General features: G+C 33.9%; 1 long non-coding RNA gene across 2 annotated transcripts in view; it reads right to left on the bottom strand.

Moving 5' to 3' along the window:
- Positions 1 to 19,671, bottom strand: part of LOC108742404 — a 93,113-nt gene extending 73,442 nt beyond the window's left edge. The window contains exons 1-2 of one of the 2 annotated variants that reach the window (XR_003231476.1): positions 19,448 to 19,671; positions 16,292 to 16,409 (exon numbers count right to left, since the gene is read on the bottom strand). This is a non-coding gene — a long non-coding RNA (uncharacterized LOC108742404). The remainder of the gene's footprint in view (positions 1 to 16,291; positions 16,410 to 19,447) is intronic. The other variant, XR_003231477.1, reaches the window with a different exon arrangement.
- Positions 19,672 to 22,411: the final 2,740 nt, after the last annotated feature.

Below are 22,411 nucleotides of genomic sequence, written 5' to 3'. Positions count from 1 at the left end.
AAGGAACTTATGTGTGTTGTCAGCACAGGGCAAAGTAGTATTACGTAGTTAGTATTAGCAATTTCTTATGCTGAAGTGTACGATGTGTTGCGTACCTATTTACAAACAATTCCTTTAAATGTAATTTTTCAAACAATTTTAATACAAAGATAGTGATTAAACAAATTGTTTACAAAAGTGAATTTCGACCACTCGAAGCAATGGTGCTAACAGTTTGAGCTCACAGTAACCGATAGGGGGGATGAACTAGTTGTAATAATTAAGAAACTTGAAATAATTTTTAAAAAACACGTTGACATTGAGATTATTATTATAAGTCAGCTAATTTTATTTTTACGGCATATTCAATCATTTACATTCGAAAATTGTAATTTCGGCATTGTCATAAAAATTTAGTTTTCTTCGTGTATTTTTTTCTGATGAAACTACAAACTTACTTTATTTCTTTTACTTGTACTATAAGACATTGCTTCTTGCGGTATAAACGGTGGTATCTTTTGGTTGCGTCGACTTCGATTGTTTCATAGCTCCAAGGGATTGGAGACCTGAGTATTTAATATTAATTTCAACTTGATACCCTCACGCATTCCTGAGAAACAGGCAGACGGGCAATGAAGCGATCTTATAAGGTTTCATTTTTCCTTTTGATGTACGGAACCCTAAAAAGTAGTTACTGATGAACCCTCACCTCAAATACAACACGTTCCTTCAAATATTTTTTTAATGTAAAACCTCTTTATGTTAACAATTTTACAATTCTAGATTCAATCTAATTAACGTGTCCTTTGAACTTCTCCTTGTCGATGTTCTGTCGGATATGAATATTGTTGGGGATGAGTGGTTTTTAATATATTACCCTTCGACCTCGCTTGTTCCCAATTCGACCCTGCCCGTATCCTTTATGAACATTAATTTTATATAGATAGGAATATATATCAAATACACCTCTAATCTCTTTGTTATCTAATGCGAATTTTGGGATAGTTCAAAATTGTTTTTAAACTTACCAACATATATATTTAGAACAAATGTGATAATTGCATACCGGAGCTTATTCCTTATGGAAGGTTAATAAAACATTTTATATTGAAGGTTTTTGTAAGTATCAGAAGAAAAATTTGTCTCTCTTATTTTGGCATTCTTAAAACTTCTTATTTTACGAGGGTGGATTGATAAGTTTCCGGCCTGACCAAGAAAAACAAGGTTTTTAAAAATTTTTTTTTTTTATTTCTCAACATAATCTCCTCCAAGGCTGATACATTTCTCATAGCGGTGTTCCAGTCTATTAATGCCATCTCTATAGACTGATTCGTCAAGCTCCTCAAAATAACCATTTACAGCTTCGATTACTTCTTCATTGTCCGCAAATCTCTTACCGCCAAGCCATTTTTTGAGATTAGGGAACAGAAAATAGTCACTCGGGGCTAGGTCTGGAGAGTAAGGAGGGTGCGGCATCAATTCAAACTTTAGATCGTTGATTTTAGCCGTCGCAACGATTGACGTGTGCGCTGGTGCGTTATCGTGATGAAACAAGATTTTTTTCTTCGCCAGATGAGGTCGTTTAATTTTCACCTCGTGGCTCAAACGTTGCAATAAGTCTGCGTAGTATTGACCAGTGATAGTATTACCCTTTGCAAGGTAATCAATGTATATAATACCTCTTGCATCCCAAAAAACAGTAGCCATAACCTTGTTCGCCGAAAAAATTGTTTTTGCCTTCTTTGGAGTTGGTTCCCCTGGTCCAATCCACTGTTTAGACTGTTCTTTGGTTTCAGGAGTGTAGTGGTGGACCCACGTTTCGTCAACGGTTACGAATCGACGCAAAAATTCGCTTGGATTACGCTTATACAATGACAAATTTGCGGTAGAAATGTTTTTTCGAATCAATTTTTGGTCGACTGTTAGCAAACGCGGCACCCATCTTGCACAGAGCTTTTCCATATGCAAATGTTGGTGCAAAATATGTTGCACACGTTCATATGACATCTTACAGGTCTCAGCTATCTCACGCACTTTCAATCTGCGGTCTCCCAGCACTATTTGATGAATTTTTTCGATCATATCTGGAGTTGTGACCTCAACGGGGCGTCCTGAGCGAGGCCCATCAGAGGTGCTCACACGACCCTTTTTAAACTCGGAAACCCACTGCTTAACGGTTGAATATGACGGGGAGGATGTCCCCAGTGTTGAGTCCATCTCTTTTTTAATTTCCTTCGGCGTTAACCCCTTCAAATAAAAGTATTTGATGACAGCACGATTTTCCTGCTTTTCCATTTTTACGAAAACCACAGAGGCGTCTTGTTCAGCGTGCTGTCAAACCTACACTAGCAAGGAGATCGGGCTGAAACTATAGCTACAAGCTATCCAAGGATGGTACTATAGAATGTCACCTCAAGGTAGGCCTAGTGGCGTCATCTCTTGGTTAGGCCGGAAACTTATCAATCCACCCTCGTATATCTATGCTCTGTTAAATAGAACAGAATTGTATTGATGTTTTCATTATTACAGTTTTCGATGATATGAAGAAGTTACAGTGCTGGCGAAAAAATTGTGAAGTTTAACAATTTATAATTTTATTACGTCAGATTGATGTGTAATTACTGTAGTGATGAATTTTCATTAAGATTTTCCTTAGATATGTACCTAATGGTAGACTTACCCTCACCTTATGAAGTTATCTAATTATCATGTAAGATTTTACAAAATTTCTTTGATTTTAATCTACCTTTGGTGGATTCAATCCTTTTAATAGGTATTTTGTAATTTTCATCTTCTGGATGGTACTATTTAGTTGTAGCTATTATTTAGGATTTAGATTGCCTTCTTTTTAATTGTTAAACTGCTGTAGGATTTAATTTCATTTTTTTAACTTACTTTTTATTTATGTGAAATGCACCTAACTTAATATTGCGCAATAAAAAAAAAAATCTACAATTCAGAAACTATTTTAAAAAGGGGTCGTCTTTATCACACTAAGTCACACATTTAGCGAACTCCCTAACAAATAGTCAACTCCGCCCTTTAAACGATTTCTTGTGATTAAATATTGCTAGATAAGAAAAACATTAAAATAAAATTGATGAATTGTGAACGTCACATTTCCTTAGATCTCCCCCTTCCTACTTGTCATATCTCGTCACGCTAAGCAATATCTTCCCCACCCCTTTATTTGCGAACTTATTTAATGAACGACCTTACAGCTACAAGCTATACCATCTCGAGGAGGGTTTTTAGTCGGTAGGCGCTCCCTCCAGGAGTGAATCCGACACTACCTCCCTTGGAGGGTGTCTTTACAAGATTTCCCCTCCTCGAGGCTAAAATAAACAAAAAAAAAAAAAAGCTACAAGCTGCCGAGCGGCATGGCCGAGAGGTTTAGACCGTTGCTTAGCATTCGGGAGGACGCCGGTTCGATTCCGGGTCCGTCTGCCTTGGTCCAAGTTGTTCTGTGGTTTCCTTGGATCACTTAGGCAAATGTTGAGGCAGTAATACTCCACAGATAATCTTTCATTCTCTTCTGTCTTCCTTTCGTCTGTCTCATATTTCTAACCCGAACCACCACCCACCCATTCCCACGATTCCTGAAAGCAGGCTGAAGAGGGCCTTCCGCCCTGCCTTCCGGCGTAGTCCGGAGGGACTGCCCGCCCACCAGCATTACTGGCTGGTGGGAATGAAACACCCAAAAGTTTTTTTTTTAGCTACAAGATGACCGAGCGGCATGGCCTAGAGGTTTAGACCATTATTTAGCATTCTGGAGGACGCCGGTTCGATTCCTTGGTCCTAGTTTTTCTGTGGTTTCCTTGGATCACTTAGGCAAATGCTGAGGCAGTAATATTCCAGAGATAATCTTTCATTATCTTCTGTCTTCATTTCATCCATCTCATCTTTCTAACTCGAACTACCACCCACCCATTCCCACGATTCCCTAAAGCAGGCTGAAGAGGGCCTTCCGCCCTACCTTCCGGCGTAATCCGGAGGGACTGCCCGCCCACCAGCAATACTGGCTGGTGGGAATGAAACACCCAAAAGTTTTTTTTTTAGCTACAAGATGACCGAGCGGCATGGCCGAGAGGTTTAGACCGTTGTTTAGCATTCTGGAGGACGCCGGTTCGATTCCTTGGTCCAAGTTTTTCTGTGGTTTCCTTGGATCACTTAGGCACACAGATAATCTTTCATTATCTTCTGTCTTCATTTCGTCCATCTCACCTTTCTAACCCGAACCACCACCCACCCATTCTCACGATTCCTGAAAGCAGGCTGAAGAGGGCCTCCCGCCCTACCTTCCGGCGTAGTCCGGAGGGACTGCCCGCCCACCAGCATTACTGGCTGGTGGGAATGAAACTCCGCAAAGTTTAAGTTTAAAGATACAAGACGAAATTTACGTGATGATTTTTAAAGCCTTTCGGAATTAGGCATATAATTTCAATTTGAAGAATCAAAGGTAAGTTGTTGGAATTATTAAATACCTTTTTAATGGGTGCTCATTTTATTAAAATGACAAGCGACGACACGAAAACAATTTAAACATTAAAAAATTAAAATAATTAATTATTTAAGGGTCAAAATAGTACAGTATGTATTGCCTTGTTAGGGAGATTTAAGTATTCGGAAATGGTAGCATCTAATTTATCTCAGTTAAAGAGACGGCTGGTGAGATTACCCCTTGGAATAATTTACGACTATTATTGAGCGAATCTGAGCACCCGCAAGTCTAGAATAGTAAGCGATTTTACGGAAGCGAAATTACACCTCAACGGGGCGTCCTGAGCGAGGCCCATCAGAGGTGCTCACACGACCCTTTTTAAACTCGGAAACCCACTGCTTAACGGTTGAATATGACGGGGAGGATGTCCCCAGTGTTGAGTCCATCTCTTTTTTAATTTCCTTCGGCGTTAACCCCTTCAAATAAAAGTATTTGATGACAGNTTGAGATAAATTGTTAAAAAAAACTTACAAACATATAATGTTTGGCATTTTTCTTCTAAATGATACGAGGATTTCCCTGACAAAGACATCACAATTATCATGCACGTGTTCAAAAATCTACTAAAGATACGGTCATAAATCAACTTAATAAGACACATTCCGAAATGCGCTGCGAGCAGCTGTGTATTGTCGTTATTACCGAGATTTTTAGCATTGGTTTTAATGGTAAAATAAAGTTATCATTATAATCGATGTTGTTATAACCAAGTTCCACTGTATATAAAATCAGACGATTTTTTATCTTAAATATCGTTGCTTGTTTCTTAAAAACTCTTTAGCATTATTATGCTAAATAGAGGCTAAAGCGCTGTAGGAATAGGTAAAAAATGTTCAATTTTCTCCGCCATTGTTTCATCTGAATTTGTATGCACAATTATCCATTGTATTTTGTTAAAAGTTAGCATGTTAGACGTTACCTTGTAACTGTAACTTTTAATGAATGCTATAAATTTAAAACAATTCTACTGTGACAATTCCATAACATCCATAACATCTTATTAAGAATGTTCACCGTTGTTCATCAGATTTATAACCAAAGTCTGTCAAAGCAACTGTAAGTAATTGATTTAGGATGGTCCACATATGCATAACAAAACAGCGTTTCTCAAAGTGTGTTTCGCGGAGCCCTAATGTTCTATAGCAGGGCTGTCCAACTGGCGGCCCGAGGGTACATTTTACTATGAATAAATTAACATTATTGATATTGTAGCTAAACAATTACTGCCACAATGTTATCATTAATAAATTACGAATACTCTAGAGTATTATTTTCAGTATAAATAAAATATTTTTTTAATTATTATAAACTACATTTATAAATTTTCTTGGTGAAGAAAGTATGGCCCGCGAGCTATGATAAGTTGGACAGCGCTGCTCTAGTGGATCGTTTTCCTTAATATCTGTCCTTTCTTGATAAACGATTGATTTTTTTTAGTGAAGCATTATTAAGCTGATTCATTACTTGAATTGGAAAAAAAGAAAAGAATTTTTTTTATATACGATAGTTTTAAGTTGCATTAACTGCTAGGCTATGAGCCACTATATATTATTAGCTATTACACGGTATTATTACATGATTTAAACATTTAAATTCTATCGTACAATGTGGAGTTTTGAAGAAATTTTAGTAATTACATTTTTAGGTAATTTTGGGCTATAAATTTCCAGGGCAGTCGTTGATAATGTGTTCCACCGGTAGGAAGGTGTTCGCATACTTTGTACATATTTTTAACTAAATGTACATGACTTAGGTTAGAGGGGCATATTTGGAGTCTCTGTATTATTACCTCTTTTTTACGTTTACGAAATTTTTCTAATCTGTTGTAGTTTTTTAGGGGGAGTTTCTTTCCATTTCTCAGTGATATATTTCTTAATTTTTCGTCTAGCCTCTGGTTTGGTTAAGGGAACTATTTCAGGATATAAGGAATCGGTAGGCCTTTTTTTGGAAGTTAATTTCCTCCTTTTAAGATTGAATAGATAGTTTTTTCTACTTCTAAAGGATCTAAGGCTGTTCGCTGTATGTTGAATAGACTGAGCGAGGTTTAGAGCATTGCTTTACGATTTAGGAGGACAGCCGTTCGATTTCGAAGCCGTCTGGCCTGGTTCAAGTTTTTCTGTGGTTTTCTTGGATTACTTAGGCATATGTTTGGACAGTAATATCGCCCATTTTTCTCGCCATAACCACTACTAACCCATTTCAAGATTCCTAAAAAAAAGGCTGAATAGGTCCTTGCTGTCTGCCCACCAATATTGCAGCTGGTGGGAAAGAAACATCTAAAAAATTTTCTTTAGCGCTAGATAGTCGGATAGACAAAATCCATTTATTGCTCTGCTTTGCTGTATCTTCTTAGGAAGATACAAAAAGCGAGGTACTTTGTTTTGTTATTTCTCCAAGGGATGCTACTTTATGAACATGCATATTGTGCAGTAGTTTTGACGGGAGGTTAATAAATTATTTACGTCCTGAGGTGTCCCTTTATAAGTTCATGCGTATGTGTAACCGTACAGTACAATACTGGTTGCTACAGTTATCTACATTAATTTGTTGATGATAAAGCCACTTTATGAATTTCGTGACTGATCGTGAGACTTACCGTTCAAAATTTGTTGCGAAATTGACAAATTTTATGCTTTCGGGATCCATACGTCCAAATGAAAAACGGAACCCTTATAGAATCACTCGTGTGTCTGTCTGTCCGTCTGTCACAGTCAATTTACTCCGAATCTACCGGATTAAGTTACTAAATTTGGTACACATATGAATTCCTGTGACCTAAACTCCGACGCATAAAGTAAATAAATTAATTTTGAACATGGGGGTCATTTTTGGGGGGCAAATAGGAAATAAAAAAAAAGTATTGNTATAATTTCAAAATAAATAGTTTCGAAGTTACTTAACAAAATAGATAAAAATTGACCATTTTCCCCCATCATCTCCGAAACTATTGAACCAAAACAATAAAAAAATATAGATAACAGTTGTTTACTTACTAATGACAGAAAAATTAATAAGAAGTTTATGGTTTGAACATAACATTTGCAGTTTGAATGTATGGGAGAACATTTTTTTTCCGCTACACAAGGTTAAGTTGGTTCTCAGGTTAGGATTCCGTACGAAACAGCTTTTGTTTAAATTCAGGCGGTAAATAAACTTCTGTCAGTAGTTTCATTAATTGTTAACCAACAAATATATGTGTATATCATTTCTTGTTAATGGAAATGTTAGTTGGTAATTTATCGATAAATTACTGACTAAAAACTTGATTAAATTTTTTAAATAATTAAATATAAAGAACAAGATCAGTTATGGAACCTACAACCATATTTATGGCTCTGATTCTATAACTGAAATTTTACAGAGTGGAATAAATGACAACTATAAAGAACATTAATCTATATTGAGACACGTATTGATGCATATATTTAAGTAGGAAGGTAGACATTTTTATAGAATTCACGATCTGCCGATTTTTAATCATATCCTGAAGAAATGTGGTGGTTTTATTGCGGGACCCTTGAAAGTATTTCTAAATGAAGCATGGGGTTGAAATATCGTTCAGAATGTTTTGGGAAAGCCATAAAGAGAGAGGCAACGGACTACGGTCAGACATTTTTATTAGATGAAAGGAGATAAGTTCGCAAGCTAGGTCCTGATAGGGTAAGGTAACCTTTGATGTATTACGGTTGCTAAATGGACTTCTGCAGGATCTCAATCTCACTTGCGGTCCTTTATTGCCTGTTTTGAAGCGAAACGCGTTTTTTATTTTTAGTTCCACTACCCTTATTACTGCACCTTATTTCCTACGACCTACAAACAACAAACATCATTTAGAATTTAAATCCTTTTAGACATTTCCTGATTATTAACCATCTACTTTTTAAACATTCTTCGACAAATGTACTTAAATTAACTATTACAAAATTTAGATCACTAGTATTTACCAAATGGAAAACAATTTTTGCATTATTTATTAATGGACAAAGATATTTATTTTTTCTAATCATTCTTTCTAGCAGTTAAAAATTTTATTTATTTAACATTGTGGTTCCTCATATCTGAAATTGATTCGGGAAATTATTTTAAGCCATAATTTTACTTATTTAACTTTATCTAGGTCATTTTATTTATAGATTTCTGAAACATAAGAAGAGTTCCCTTGTTTAAAAACTGAAGGATTTAATATCATTATTTTCTTTTTGTTGTATGTACTTATTTTTGAGAGGTAGAATTCATAGCGATCATTAGTATAAAGATATAGCCCAAGAGGATTTCGTTCTATCTTGAACTAATTTTTGCATTTCTCGAAAGCTAGAGCGATCTACGTCTTTGCCGAGAGTCTCTAAAAGTGAGACTGGAGTCTCTGTCTCTCATCGAGTCTCTCTGGTGTCGCTGAGAGAGACTATCAAAAAACTGTTTAGCGTCTCTGAACGAGAAACTCGAGTCGCTCATAGAGAGATTCTCATTTCATATCCAGTCTCTGAACGAGAGACTCGAATCTCTGAATTAACAATTTTATCGTTCGAGTTTCTCATACAGAGACTTTGAGAGATCCATAAAAACACCTAGGCAATAACTGAGAGACTGTGAAAGACTGTGAGAAACGCTCTCAGAGACGCTGAAAGACTCTGAGAGACTCCGAGAGACTGGAGAGAGACTGAAAATTTTTGTCTAGGGTAATTATCTGCAAACAGTAATGTAATCGAGATCCACCCTTGTCCGTCTTAACTACTATTTCTGCTTTAACAACTATCTCAAAGAGGTGTCTTAAAAACTTATCTCGCCTATTTCTTATTGACTTCCATCATTTCTTCTACTCTTTCTAATAGGTATCTCATCATTTCTGACCTTTTCTATCCATAGTATTTTTAACATCTTCCCGTAAGTACATTATCAACATTATCATTATAAGTTATGAAAATAAAGAATAAAGAGGTATGAAGATTATATTTTACTTACTTCTGTTGTAGAAACCTTAATATACTAGCAGTTTTAGTTTTGATCTTGCAAAAATGGAATACCAAGACCAACACAAAGACTGTCTTTATATGTACTTGCAAGACGCAGTCCAAATATGCAAGACAACGAAAAATTATTATTTCCACTAGATTTATGAGTTAAACTATTTGAAGCAACTTTAATATAATCTTTTCTTGGAACAAAACATTATCAGTTTGTTTTACTAGATTTTAACACTAAATATAAAGAAAGGAAAAATTATCACTGTTTGAAAAAAGGAATCTATGTCCTCAGAGTGAGTGTTCTGTATTCCTATGTGTAAATGGTTGAAATATAGAGACAAACTATTTTATTATCACTAGTTTTGAGCGGTTAAACATGAGAAGCGCCAATATTATACAATTTCTAATAAACACAATCAGTACATTTTTACTACCAAATAATATTTAAGGCGAAAAAGTTAGGTATCAGTGCACCTAATACTGTATTGACACATAATTGAAGAATTCATTAACGTAAATGAAAATCCAAAAGCAGACGTGCTATTTCTGAAGGGCTCAAAAATTAAAACAGGACTGACAGTTGTAAGTATAACAAGTAGACTGGAATGAGCACAACTTGACGTCGTCTCAAAGTTTAAAGTATTAATCTCTATCGAGGGAACATTTTGCTCTTCCATGAACTAACTACTAACTTACAGTAACATAGTTTGTCATCTCAACGCTTTTGCTGATGTAATAATCAAATCCTTAAAATTCAGCTTGAACTTGATGGATAACTAATAATAAAAAGGGGTGGGGATTTATACCTTAGCATGTGAATTTTTACTGTTAAAGAAATGAAAATTTTTGAATTTTTGACGACAATTATCGAGCGGATTAAAGAACAGGATGTAGAAATGGATCAAAAGTTACTATATACATGCAATAGTCTGCGTGAAGAGTAGTTCTAGGGGGGGGGGGTTAAACTACACGCAATCTGTCAATTATGTTGCTACATTTACGAACAAAGGATTAATGATCAAACAAACCGCCGAAATCGTGGAGGTATCTGAACGTCGATATTTCTTTAATGTAAATTTTCACGAGCCACTACTGACTGTATACCTAATTTAATTTTATGATAATTGTATACCTAATGACTTTTCTTCAATAATTAGCGAGTCGATTTATTAATTATATTGTTATATTTCAAAAGACTAATATCGACTAAATTAAGATTTACTTTTTTAGATCGTTAGATATCCCTACACCGTACGCATGTTTAACAATTTACTTTCAAAAAAGTGATAGTATGTATACTTCTAAAGAATCAACTGCGAAGAGAGAGAGTGTCACTACATAGAAATTGAACATTTAGTCTTAGTAATAATTCCACTCTCTTTTCTGTTGTAAATATTAGTTATTACAGCAAATATTTATGTGGCATGACTAATATAACTAACAGTAGTACATTACATCTTTTTTCTTGTTTCCGTTTGGGACTGCAGTCATTTACTTCGTTTTGAACACGCCCTTGTTAAGTTAGGAAATGGTTCATGAGTAGTATAGACAAAGTGAAAAGAGAAACTGAAAAACAGTAAGCGGTGCAGCGGTTAGGGGTTGCTTAGGTACGTCAAAGATCAGGGTCGGCTTTTTAACTGCCTGTCTGGAATTATATCTTTAAATAAGCGTCGTTGGTTTCCTAAATTCCTGAGAATGTTGAACTATCTTTAAAGTTCGAGGCTGGCAACATCCTCAAATTCTGCTTGTCTGCATCTCTTTCTGTTGCACAATAATTGACAATACCTGACATCTCTTTTCTATTTTTACGATATTCCCTACAACGTCTGTCGTGAGTAAAAGTAGGCGTTCTGTCAGCAACCGTTCTAGTCTAGTTAGTAAGTTGGAAGAAGAAAGCAAGAAAGTAAATGCGACAGTTTTATTGCGGACTATGCCAATTTTAAACGTATCAACTATAGCTGAAAGCAGGGATGGAGATTCATATAAACTGTAAACATTGACGCCCAATGTTTTTAGAAGGTAGAAATGTAGAAAACAACGAATGAGTTGAATTTTACTACTGTGTATTGTGCAACCTAAGTTCAAGGTTCATGTAATTCTAAATAAGCTCTAGAAGGCTTTATGACAATTCGGAACCCTCAGGAGGTGAATGTTATTGGCACATATTCTCAATTTTTTAAATAAAGGCAATACCTACTCAATTTGCTATTAATGAAAAGTAAAAAAAACTTTTGAGGGAAATAGTTAGATGAAACCCCACCGTGTCGATAATTTGATAAGTTAATACTTAATATAAACTTTGAATATACGTATAAGGTACCTCGAAAACCCATTTTAATTAGTTTTAATAAAAAAGTAAACCTACCTATTTTGTCTTTATATCGAAATAATTTAATTAAATTAACAATACCCACGTAGATATCCAGGCAGTGATTTTTACAAAAAATTTAACCTTGTTTTTGTTAATACGTATCTACACTATTGCATAAAGAGAAATAAGAAATAATAGAGTTTGTTATGCTTTCGTGGGTAATTTATGTAATACATTTAAATGCAGACAGCCTAATTACGTAACATTCAGAAGTTGTGGTGTACTTGAAAATAGCCTTAAGGTCAACAAGGCTACTGGTCATACTGAGTAGCATTAAAACGAATTTTTCAGTTTGTTTGCAAGTAAGTGGTACGATTAACGTGTTTCACAATTGAAATACTACTGTAAAAATGCAATACTACCAGGTACTAGAAAGTGCATTGTCATTCTAACTACCTATAGTAAAACTACGCGCTTCATAAAATCTTAAAGCTTTTAGAGGATATTTTAATATGTACAAATTAGTGAAATTTTACATTATGCCTAACATATTCAGACGTTTTGTCATACGACTGGGCGTTTTGTAAAACGTGTATGAGCGTTTAGCTTTATTGTAACATGATCCTTGTTTCTTTGTGCCGTATGCTATCCCATACCATTCATACAATTTTGGTAAATTATTATGCCTTTCCCCCAAGCAAGGTTTCTAAATTAAATAATATCGAAATTTAAAAAAGAAACAAAGAAAAATTAATTTTTATATGTATGTATAAGATAAGGTGAACATATACTCCCAAGAATATCGATACACCGGAGAGTTAGAATGATCAATATAGCGCCAGAGTCCTTAATTATTAGTTTAGATTTATTCATACAACGAATGACAATGAAGTAGATATTGGGTTAGAATTTTCGATGAGTTCTGTACTTTTATCCGCAAATTTCGTTGAAAAGAATTAGAAGACGGAAAATAGAATAGCGATGAAATCAAAGAATACAAAGAGTAACTAAAAAAAATCAAATGCCAAACGTGTTTGATACAGAGAATGGATGATCGCAAGAAGAATTACAGTGCAACAAAGATAAAAAGGAAAAGTCGGTTGAACCAAACGTACATACATATAATGTGTTCGTAGTGTGAAGACTGAATGTATTGTAAGTGCATCTCTCGGATTAGCGTTAACATTAGGGTTTGTTGGTTTTTAAAACCAGTTTTTTGGAGAAAATTATGAAATTCGAAAACCGGTTTTTTAGTAGAAAATATCGGTTTTAAATGTATGAATAACACTTAAAAAAATTTTGAAAATGACAAATGTAGCCAAATGTACCAGACCGATGAAAACACTGTTGCAAGCGGTTTGGTTCTTGGAATCATATCGGACCGATATAAACGGTGTGTTTTGTCTATTGGATGAATTAATTTAGATTTTATATCAGTTTGATGGTTTTTATTTAAAGGAACCGGAAGAAAAAAAAAGGACAAAAATTTAGAATTATTATATCAGGCTTTAAAAACGATTAAGCCTAGTTCGGTCGCAAGTGAGAGGGTATTTTCTATTTCGGGGAATTTTGTGAATAAACGAAGGACACGACTAAATAGCAAATCTATAGACGTCCTCTGTTTTCTGAAATCATATTTCATTAAATAAAAAAATAAATAGAATATTTAAATTTTTATTAAAATTGCCCGGAATAGAAAATACTCGGCCCTTTGCTTAATTGTCTTTAAAACTAAAATTGATTTTAATAAGTATGTATGCATAAACTTTATTTACTCTTGTCTTTCGGCTTTGATTATAATTTACATTATATAATACACAGTTATATATTTTCTAATTGTTTTTAATAAGTATCCATCTGTATCTAATAACATTGTTTTTTAAAAAAATAATATGGTTATTATAAAAATATGAAAATATATTGTTTTTATTTATTCGAACCCTTTGCTGAATAACTCGTTTCACTATTATAAAAATATTTACATCCTTATATGTGAAAATTATGCATAAACAACGAATAATTGTTTTTAAAGTTATTTAATCCTGGTCAACTATTATTTCTTTGTTCTACTAAATTGCATAAAAAAAATTTACTATCAATAAAATTGAACAGTAAATAATTTCAGTCAAAAACTGCTTTTAATCACTCTAAATTTTCTGTTAAAATAATTATAGAATTATAGAATATTCGAGCAAAAAATTTTTTTATAAAAATTCGAAACCGGTTAAAACCGATTTTCTAGAAAAATTACTATTCGAAAACCGGTTTTCTAAAATGTCGGTTTTTGTATAAACCCTAGTCAACATGTATGCCAAAGGGGATATTCTGACTAAGAAATGTAAGGTGTGCTACGCACCAAGCGTTTCTGTTTGCGATCGCCATTATTGTAATAGACAATTTTGGCTTAAAGTTTTCATAAACTTGAAAGCTTAAGTACAATCTATAGATACGTTATTGTTCTAAATTGTTATTTTATAATGCGTTTTTCAACCGTTTAACTACAGAAACAAACACATTGCTGCATTCCAAGTATAATTTTCGTTTAATTAACAAACTAACGGTGCTATTGTACTTTAATTATTTTGCAACGCCTAAAATGTACCAAGCCAAACGGCGCTGAAAGAGTGACACTTCATTTTCCCTTCTGTTTGTCTTTCATTACAGAAGATCCAGTTGTAATAAGATAGACTCGAAGGGAAATTAATATTATGACCTGACAGTACTCAGAGGACTTATTTTGAAGGATGTGACAGGATATCGTGGAGAAAAATTCCTCTCACGAACCAGATTAGTTACCAAATGTAACCCATACGTGTGAGTGTTTTTGATATATCTGTCGCATTTCTGTATGACTCCGGAGTAAAATTTAAATTTGAAGTATACGAATTGGACCGTGGTTCAATGTTTTGGACACAGACCAAGTCAAAATTAATACAGCGGGGGGTCTGTCTATCAGTTCATTTATTGGATTGCATGTCTGTCACAGTCAGGGTTGCCAACTTTGAAAATTATATTTTCGGATTTTTAGGAATTACAATAAGTTTTCTGCTTCGCTGCTTAAAACCATAACGTCGAAAAAGTTTGCGGGTTTTGTATTTGTTCTCATTGATATCTCTGAAGTATTTTCATTCATGAGATTCCACTGTACTGCTTAAACTAATATCTGAATTGATACGCCTATTTATTTTTATTTTAGGAATACAACAGTGGCGTAGCTACCTAGGGGCTAGGCGGGGCAATGCCACTGGGCCCTCAAGCTCAGGGGGCCCTCGAATCCTTACCAGAAAATCTCGATCGAACTGAACTTTTGAAAATTTCTCCCATTTTCAAAATAAATATGACAGGCTGCAAGTCAACTTTAATCATGGCAACTCAATTGGGAGAAATTCGAAAGTTATACCTAGGGAATTCTCCTAAATTCTTTCTGTTGATTAGCAGTCTTGTCAATTTGACGGATAGCGATATGTGCGTTTTATTATTCATCGATGTTATTATTCTTTACAATTCCTGTCATTTCTGCAGCAGCTGAATGGTCTTTTAGCAAATTACAATAAAAAATCGGTTGTCTGTAAAGTCGGTTTACTGACGATAGTTGAACGTGACAACGTCATAAGAAAATACTGATGGAATGGTTTCAATTTTCAAAAGATTTTATTTGTTTGATAGATATTTTGTATGGATATAGAGAAGGAGGTAAATGGAAATGTATTATTGTATAGCAGCTGTCCACGCGGACGCATCGCTCACTCAAGTAGGAGAGAGACAGATGTCGAACGCTGCCGAACACTGAGGTCGATTGTGCCTCTTTGTTGCTCGTTCCGCGCTCTCGCTTGCACTTCAAGACTTACATGGAACGCCTCAGAGCGAGGTAACGCCGCATGAGTCATGTTTTTTTCGTGCGTGCAGCCGGCTCCATCGAAATATAAGACGTTGTCACGTCAAAATTTATTTAAGAAATAGTATGGGGCAAACTCGATTCCGACATTTATCGCTAATAGTAATTGAAAACAAAACCACATCTAGCCTGGATTTAACCAAAATGATTGATACTTTTGCGAAAACTAAAGATAGGAAAAGATTGTAAATATAATTGTTATTTAGTCAGTTGGTAGATCCGACCTTTATATAGTAAACCCTTGAATCTTTTCTATTTCATTTTATTCCCCAATACCTACACCAAGTATTAATTGTGATTTATGTTATTACTGTTTAATATTTTTATTAGCTGCTCTGCGGTGCATGAAAAAGAACTGATGATAAAGTAGCTTAGAATTTTTAAAGTATTTGTATATTTAATATTTTTACTTGATAAAACCTAACTAATTTAGATAGCAGTGGGGTCCCATTTTTTTATTTGCCCCAGAGCCCGTGGTTACCTAGTTACGCCACTGTTTTACACTCGCATTTTAGCTTTATCTCCATTAGTTTGAAACAGATATAATGAAATAGGCTTGCTTCATCTTTACCATAAAGGTAATTTTCAAAAAGATTTTATTTTACTTTATGAATAACTTTGTTCACAATACCTAAGAAACTTACCTTACCTAATTGTGTCCCATTCACTATCTGTAGATACCAATCCCGGAGTCCACAAACCTATATTTTGGAAATTTCCATGCCATCTTCTTGCTGAAGGTTCAAGTACATTATTATTAATCTGAAATAAAAGAAAACCGTTATTAACTGTTGTATATTTAACGTAAGTATATCTGTAACACATTGATGCTCGGAAAATTGTCTCCAAAATTCCTTCTTCAATTTTCTTCGTAGATCCATTAAACAAATAAATAATACTGCACATAAAATATTTATTTAACAATTAGGTAAATTAAAATATTTAATAGGAATATGTATAAATTTAATTGGATCTGCTTGGAAACAAAAAACAATCATACATGCTTGGATTGAATTGAGTGTTTTTCTAGCATCCTAACAAAAACAAAAAAAAACATTTATTTTTTTACTTTATATGGTATGCACGTTACATTCTAGTGTTAATTATATATTAATTTAGTAGTACTGATATTGAATATTGATATCTTAGGTTGATAATGGACACTAATTGATATATTCATCAATTAGTTACTTATTACAAAACTAATTAATGAAGGAACTGTTACCGAGTACAATATTAATAGCTACAGGTAGTGAAATGACACTGCCCTTTACTATACAAAATTTTAAGAGATTGGTGAGAAAGTTTACGCACCAAATCGAAACACTTATTTATAACTAATTTATGTAAGTAAGTCTCAGTAAGTGGTAAGTTGTTAGGTTACCTTTGATGTTTTAAATATCCACTTGTTTCGCATTAATTAGTGAATGTTTCACTGGTTCCGACAAACGCTTGTTTTTAAACGATAATTACTAATGCCATTATGTAATTAACGAAATAGTTTTTTAAAAGACTTAACAATGTAATTACATAATATTGCAAAATATGATTTCGATGAGAGTGGCGTATTACTGTAAAAAATGAATACGAATCTAGTTGAATTACAGTCAGCCTTAAAATAATAATAGGTTATATTTTTTAATTATACNATTTTTAAATAAATCCATTCATTTAACAAAAAATGATTTTCTAAGGCACTTGGTATTATTACATTATTTTAATAAAAAATTACACATATAAAAGGCAGGTAAATCATAAAAATGTTTTTAAAAATTTAGCAGTAGTGGTGATGAACGAATGTAAGATCATTCCATGTATCATGCGGATTTTGGGCAGAAATATAAAATTTCATGTTTTGTTTTTTAACATTTTGTTATTCCTTTCAATTGACTTGAAAATTAAAAATGTAGTCGGTAATCGTCATTAAAAGAAAATGAGTTTTTCTTAGCTTCATACTGACTTATTTAGTAATATAAGTCAGGTATGTTTTGTTAAAGAAAAGATCTTATCATGAGATAAGTGCAATGTTCTCTGTACTTTTTTCTTGTTTTGTTGATCAAGACAACTAAATAATATCAAAATCTATAGCATTTTGAAATATGCTCAACTACAAACATTTTTATTTTCTCATCAATTATAAAGTTCATTTGCAATAGTAGATTGGTTATGGAGATAGGAATCCATTGATTCCGAGTCACCACCACTTTTGGGTGAGACCTTAATAAGTTTCCATTTCTTGTGATTTCAAAAATCAGTCATGTTTTAAATAGATCATTATCAAAAGGTTTTCATCCCGCTTTTCTTCATACCTCGAGTCAATCATCGCATTTATCTACACCTGTGACTAATTAATAATAGTAATCTAACCTAGGTTTACCTCTGCCCCTTTTAACTCCTGTTTCTGCTTTTAATATACCCTTAACTAGTCTACCCTTCATGATTGTGAAGTTATCTTATCATTTATTTCCATAACGTTCTCTACTCTCCTACTCTTTCTAATACTTCATCATTTCTAACAATTTGTAACATTTGAACCATCGAGAGGTGGCCCCTGACTTTCTCACTTGCTGCTCAGATGATTAACAAGAACCGCGTTCAATTAGAAAAGGGTATCGCTCGCACAAGAGGTTGGTCAATGGGAACACATTATTTACTCTAACTTTATGTGTTTTTATTCTGTTTATTTAGTCGTCCACTATATTGATTATGAAAATTATAGTCGGGCCAGTTGGTGTAAGCCAAGTTCTTAGCTCAAAGAAGAGCTGAACATAAATGATTTACCTTAACACAGAATAGCCATCTTCCAATGCGCATCTTTAGGCATTACAATCTAAAGGGCCAAGTCTCACTGGTCCAGCAGTACGCTTTTCGATCGCAAGCGTAAAAGTTTGTTAAAAGCCATCCGACCTCGCGCTATTTCTTATGTTATATCCTGAGTTATACTTCATTTACTTTCTCTAGCGATTTGCCCCTTCCAATGTCTTGGATGCGCGCTGGCAAAATCGTAGGTAGGGAGAAAAAAGCTCATTATACTCTCGACTCTTGTTCATTAAACATACCTTTTCATACACTACCTGTCAAAAGTTTTGTTCAATCATGAATAGTAGTGCGAGTCGAAAACAAGCGTTAAAGCCTTTAATATGTCTTCAAATACAAATAAACATCTCGTTGATATTTTCAGTAGTAAATGGTACCAATAACAGTACACTTGAGCAATGCAATTTTAGTGGATAAAATGGTCAAGTTTTTCCGTGCAGTACTGTACGGATTATACGCTCCTCACCGGTTAAGAGTTTGGCCGAGAGTTGTCTCCTTCCTTTTCTGGCCTAGTGCTGTTCTTTTCTACTTTGCGCCGGTTAAACTGAAGGTCACATTGCTACAGAAAGTAAAAGAAGTATATCTGACTTCCTAAATTTGGACGTTAAAATTAATCAAATATATCCCGTGCGATCAAGTGAAATAAGTAAAAGATTAAGTTACATAAGGTATTGTTAAACGACAATTATNTAAAATGGTCAATTTTTCCGTGCAGTACTGTACGGATTATACGCTCCTCACCGGTTAAGAGTTTGGCCGAGAGTTGTCTCCTTCCTTTTCTGGCCTAGTGCTGTTCTTTTCTACTTTGCGCCGGTTAAACTGAAGGTCACATTGCTACAGAAAGTAAAAGAAGTATATCTGACTTCCTAAATTTGGACGTTAAAATTAATCAAATATATCCCGTGCGATCAAGTGAAATAAGTAAAAGATTAAGTTACATAAGGTATTGTTAAACGACAATTATTGACGAATAAATAACATACCTGTTCAACTACTCAATCAGTGAATCTGGTGGAAGGTTCATTGAGCATTTTCTGAAAGTTTCGGTCCTTTTTAATCGATTAAACTTTTCAACTGTGGTAACGTGATGGAAAAAAATTATCTTTATAAACTGATTATATTATGAACCAGATTTTAGTTTCAATATGAAGTAACTCTGAATTCTTTTGCAGTTTTCATCAACAGCCGCTATTTGCTGCATTTTTTATCTGAGTATAATGTCACGTTTACTAAAATATGACAAAACTATAGAGAAAGACTCATTGTCAGCATGAATGAATCATGAGACAAGTTACGTAATAAACGGTTCAACGAAGTCTTTTATAAATATATATTTTTAAACGGATAGTAGTTGCTGGTAAAAGTTTGTACTGGTTATTACAGTGCGAAATTTATCATTGTATGCTTGTATGTTTGTATGTTTTATGTACAATTGCTTCAAAATGGTTTTTATAACGTTGACATTTCGACGTTTTCAGGAGAAATGGGTATGATAAAAGTAGTCTGACCCCTACCTTTCTTTTTTTGTTTAAGATCCCTAAATTTATCTCTAAACTTTACATAAAACCATAACAAGCTTAAAGGAAATTGTAAAATATACGAACTCTTTTTACTACAATTTTTAAGGGTTTCTGTAAGGACTTATTAAATTGAAGTTTAAATAAAAAAACTCTTAATTAAAATAAAGCAAATAAAAATATTTTAATGCTTGTCGAGGAATTATTTCGATATTTTAGTAATTTAAAGAGTTGCTGTAAGAGCAAGGCAACTGTCTTACGTGATGACTGGGTTCGGTATTAACTTCTTAAAAATCACGTAGGCACAGATTTTGTTGGGATTGGTAACAGGAAAAAGCGAGATATATTGTCTCTTTTTTTATGGAATAATTCGATCAAGCGTTTATATCCGGAAGTAGATCTTATTGCTGAACATCAAGGAAGTGGTAATAGGTACGTATTACATCAAAGAAAAGTTATGCGTAATTTCGTAATAATTACTACATACACTTGTACCTTCTGAAGGTCAAAAAAATTATATTTAACAGTCAAAAATTTCAGTATATTCAGTACATTTGTTAGTTACGATTTGACCCACAATGTATTCAGTCAGAATGATAGTCAAAGTAAGTTGTACCTACGCAACCATTAAATAATAATTAAAAATTTAAGTAGGCATTTACCATAGCGATAGCGTAAACTAATGTGTACGTATAGAAATATCGATTACAATACTTATATTGTTGTACTTTGTAATAGTCATTGTTTATCAATCAGGCCCTCATATATGTAATATTCGTCAATTTGTTTTATTTTTTATTAATGCTGCGGCTCCTTCGTTTTGGGTTTTCGTCAGAACTTGTGATGAGAACAGTTACATATTTGTAGGGAAAAAGGTTTTCGACTAGTCGAGAGTGGTCGATTCTAGGGTTAATTCATTAAACCTATGTGTAATTGATATTGTTTGTAATCTTAAACCTAATTAGTATTCGGGGAGTCCGGTATACTGAGGTTATTTTAAATAGACTTGTTTAAATGTTTTATAATTTTAATTTCATGTTTTTATTACACCCAAGGGCACTGCTGTAACTGGGTATATATATATACTTTCATTTTCTTTATTATTTTAATGAAAATAATAAATCGAATTGTATTTTTAGTGACTCTAAACAAAACGGGTAGTTTGTAATTCACATAAACATTATAAAAGAATATTGTTTTCATTTTGTCCCTTTAGTTACCAGATAAGGTTGGGGGTTGAATATTTTATTTAATGGAAAATAAGGTTCAACGGTTAGCCTATTGCTTTTGGGCTTAATCATGGAAAATTAAAGTGTTAATATTTAATTGGAATCAATTAAAAAGTAATTGGTTTTCGATTAAATAAAATATGAGTCTCTTAACTTTGGCTCTGATTTTAACATTATTATAAAATAAAACACTTAAAATTAGTTTAATAATGCATACTATAACTTTTCTGTTTGCCATATTTTAGATCGCACTTCTCTTAGTTTTTTGCACTGCATTTATTTGCGCGAAAACAACCTACTACGTCGATCCAGACACTTACAGTGGGGAAACTGGGGTCTTAAATAAAGGCGATTTAGGATTTGCTCCAAAACCTCCCGGTCATTATGGTATGTCTTCAATGCTTACTTAATTAAAGGTTAATTGTAATAGTTGCATGAATTTTTAATACATAGAGAAATTAGAAATATTGGAATACAATCGTTAACATTTTGGTCATCGATTTTCTGGAAAAATTATTGTGCTTTTCTATTCTCATGTCAGTATTAACCTGTTTTGTAAACTGCTTTATTGAATACCATTAGACTTTAAAATGCCCATCATCATCTCACAAGGTCGTCAGTCCTAGGACTGGTTGGACACGCACCTCCACTCTTTCCTATCCTGAGCTAATCTTCGTATTTCCCTCAACCTAGAACATCGCACATCCTTAACTATTTGCAATAGTAATTTAATCTAGGTCTACTCTTAACTCCTGTTTCTGCCTCTAATATGTCCTTGACTAGACCATTATGCCTGAGAAGGTATCCTACTAACCTTTCCTGCCTATTTCTTATTGACTTCCATACGGTCCTCTGTTCTCCTATTCTTTCTAATACCTCTTAATTGCTAACCTTCTCTTTCCACGGTATTCTCATCATTCGCCTGTAACACCACATTTCCAACGCTTCTAACCTTTTCTTTTCCGTAGCGCCTACTGTCCATGTTTCGCACCCGTACAGCGCCGCGCTCAAAACAAACACCGTTAACAATCTTTTTCGAATTTCTAAATTAATCCTTCGCGAGCATAGAAGTAACTTCTTTTTACTGAAGGCGACTCGACCCTGCGCTATTCTCTGCTTTATATTTCTACCACTCCTTCCGTTCTGACTTATCTGATTTCTAATCTCTCGCCTCCTATCTTCATATTCGCTCTTTCTCTAC

The sequence above is a fragment of the Agrilus planipennis genome, unplaced genomic scaffold (genome assembly GCF_000699045.2).
Source record: "Agrilus planipennis isolate EAB-ADULT unplaced genomic scaffold, Apla_2.0 scaffold332, whole genome shotgun sequence".
NCBI classification, from domain to species: Eukaryota; Metazoa; Arthropoda; class Insecta; order Coleoptera; family Buprestidae; genus Agrilus; species Agrilus planipennis.
This window is presented reverse-complemented; position numbering and strand designations above follow the sequence as displayed.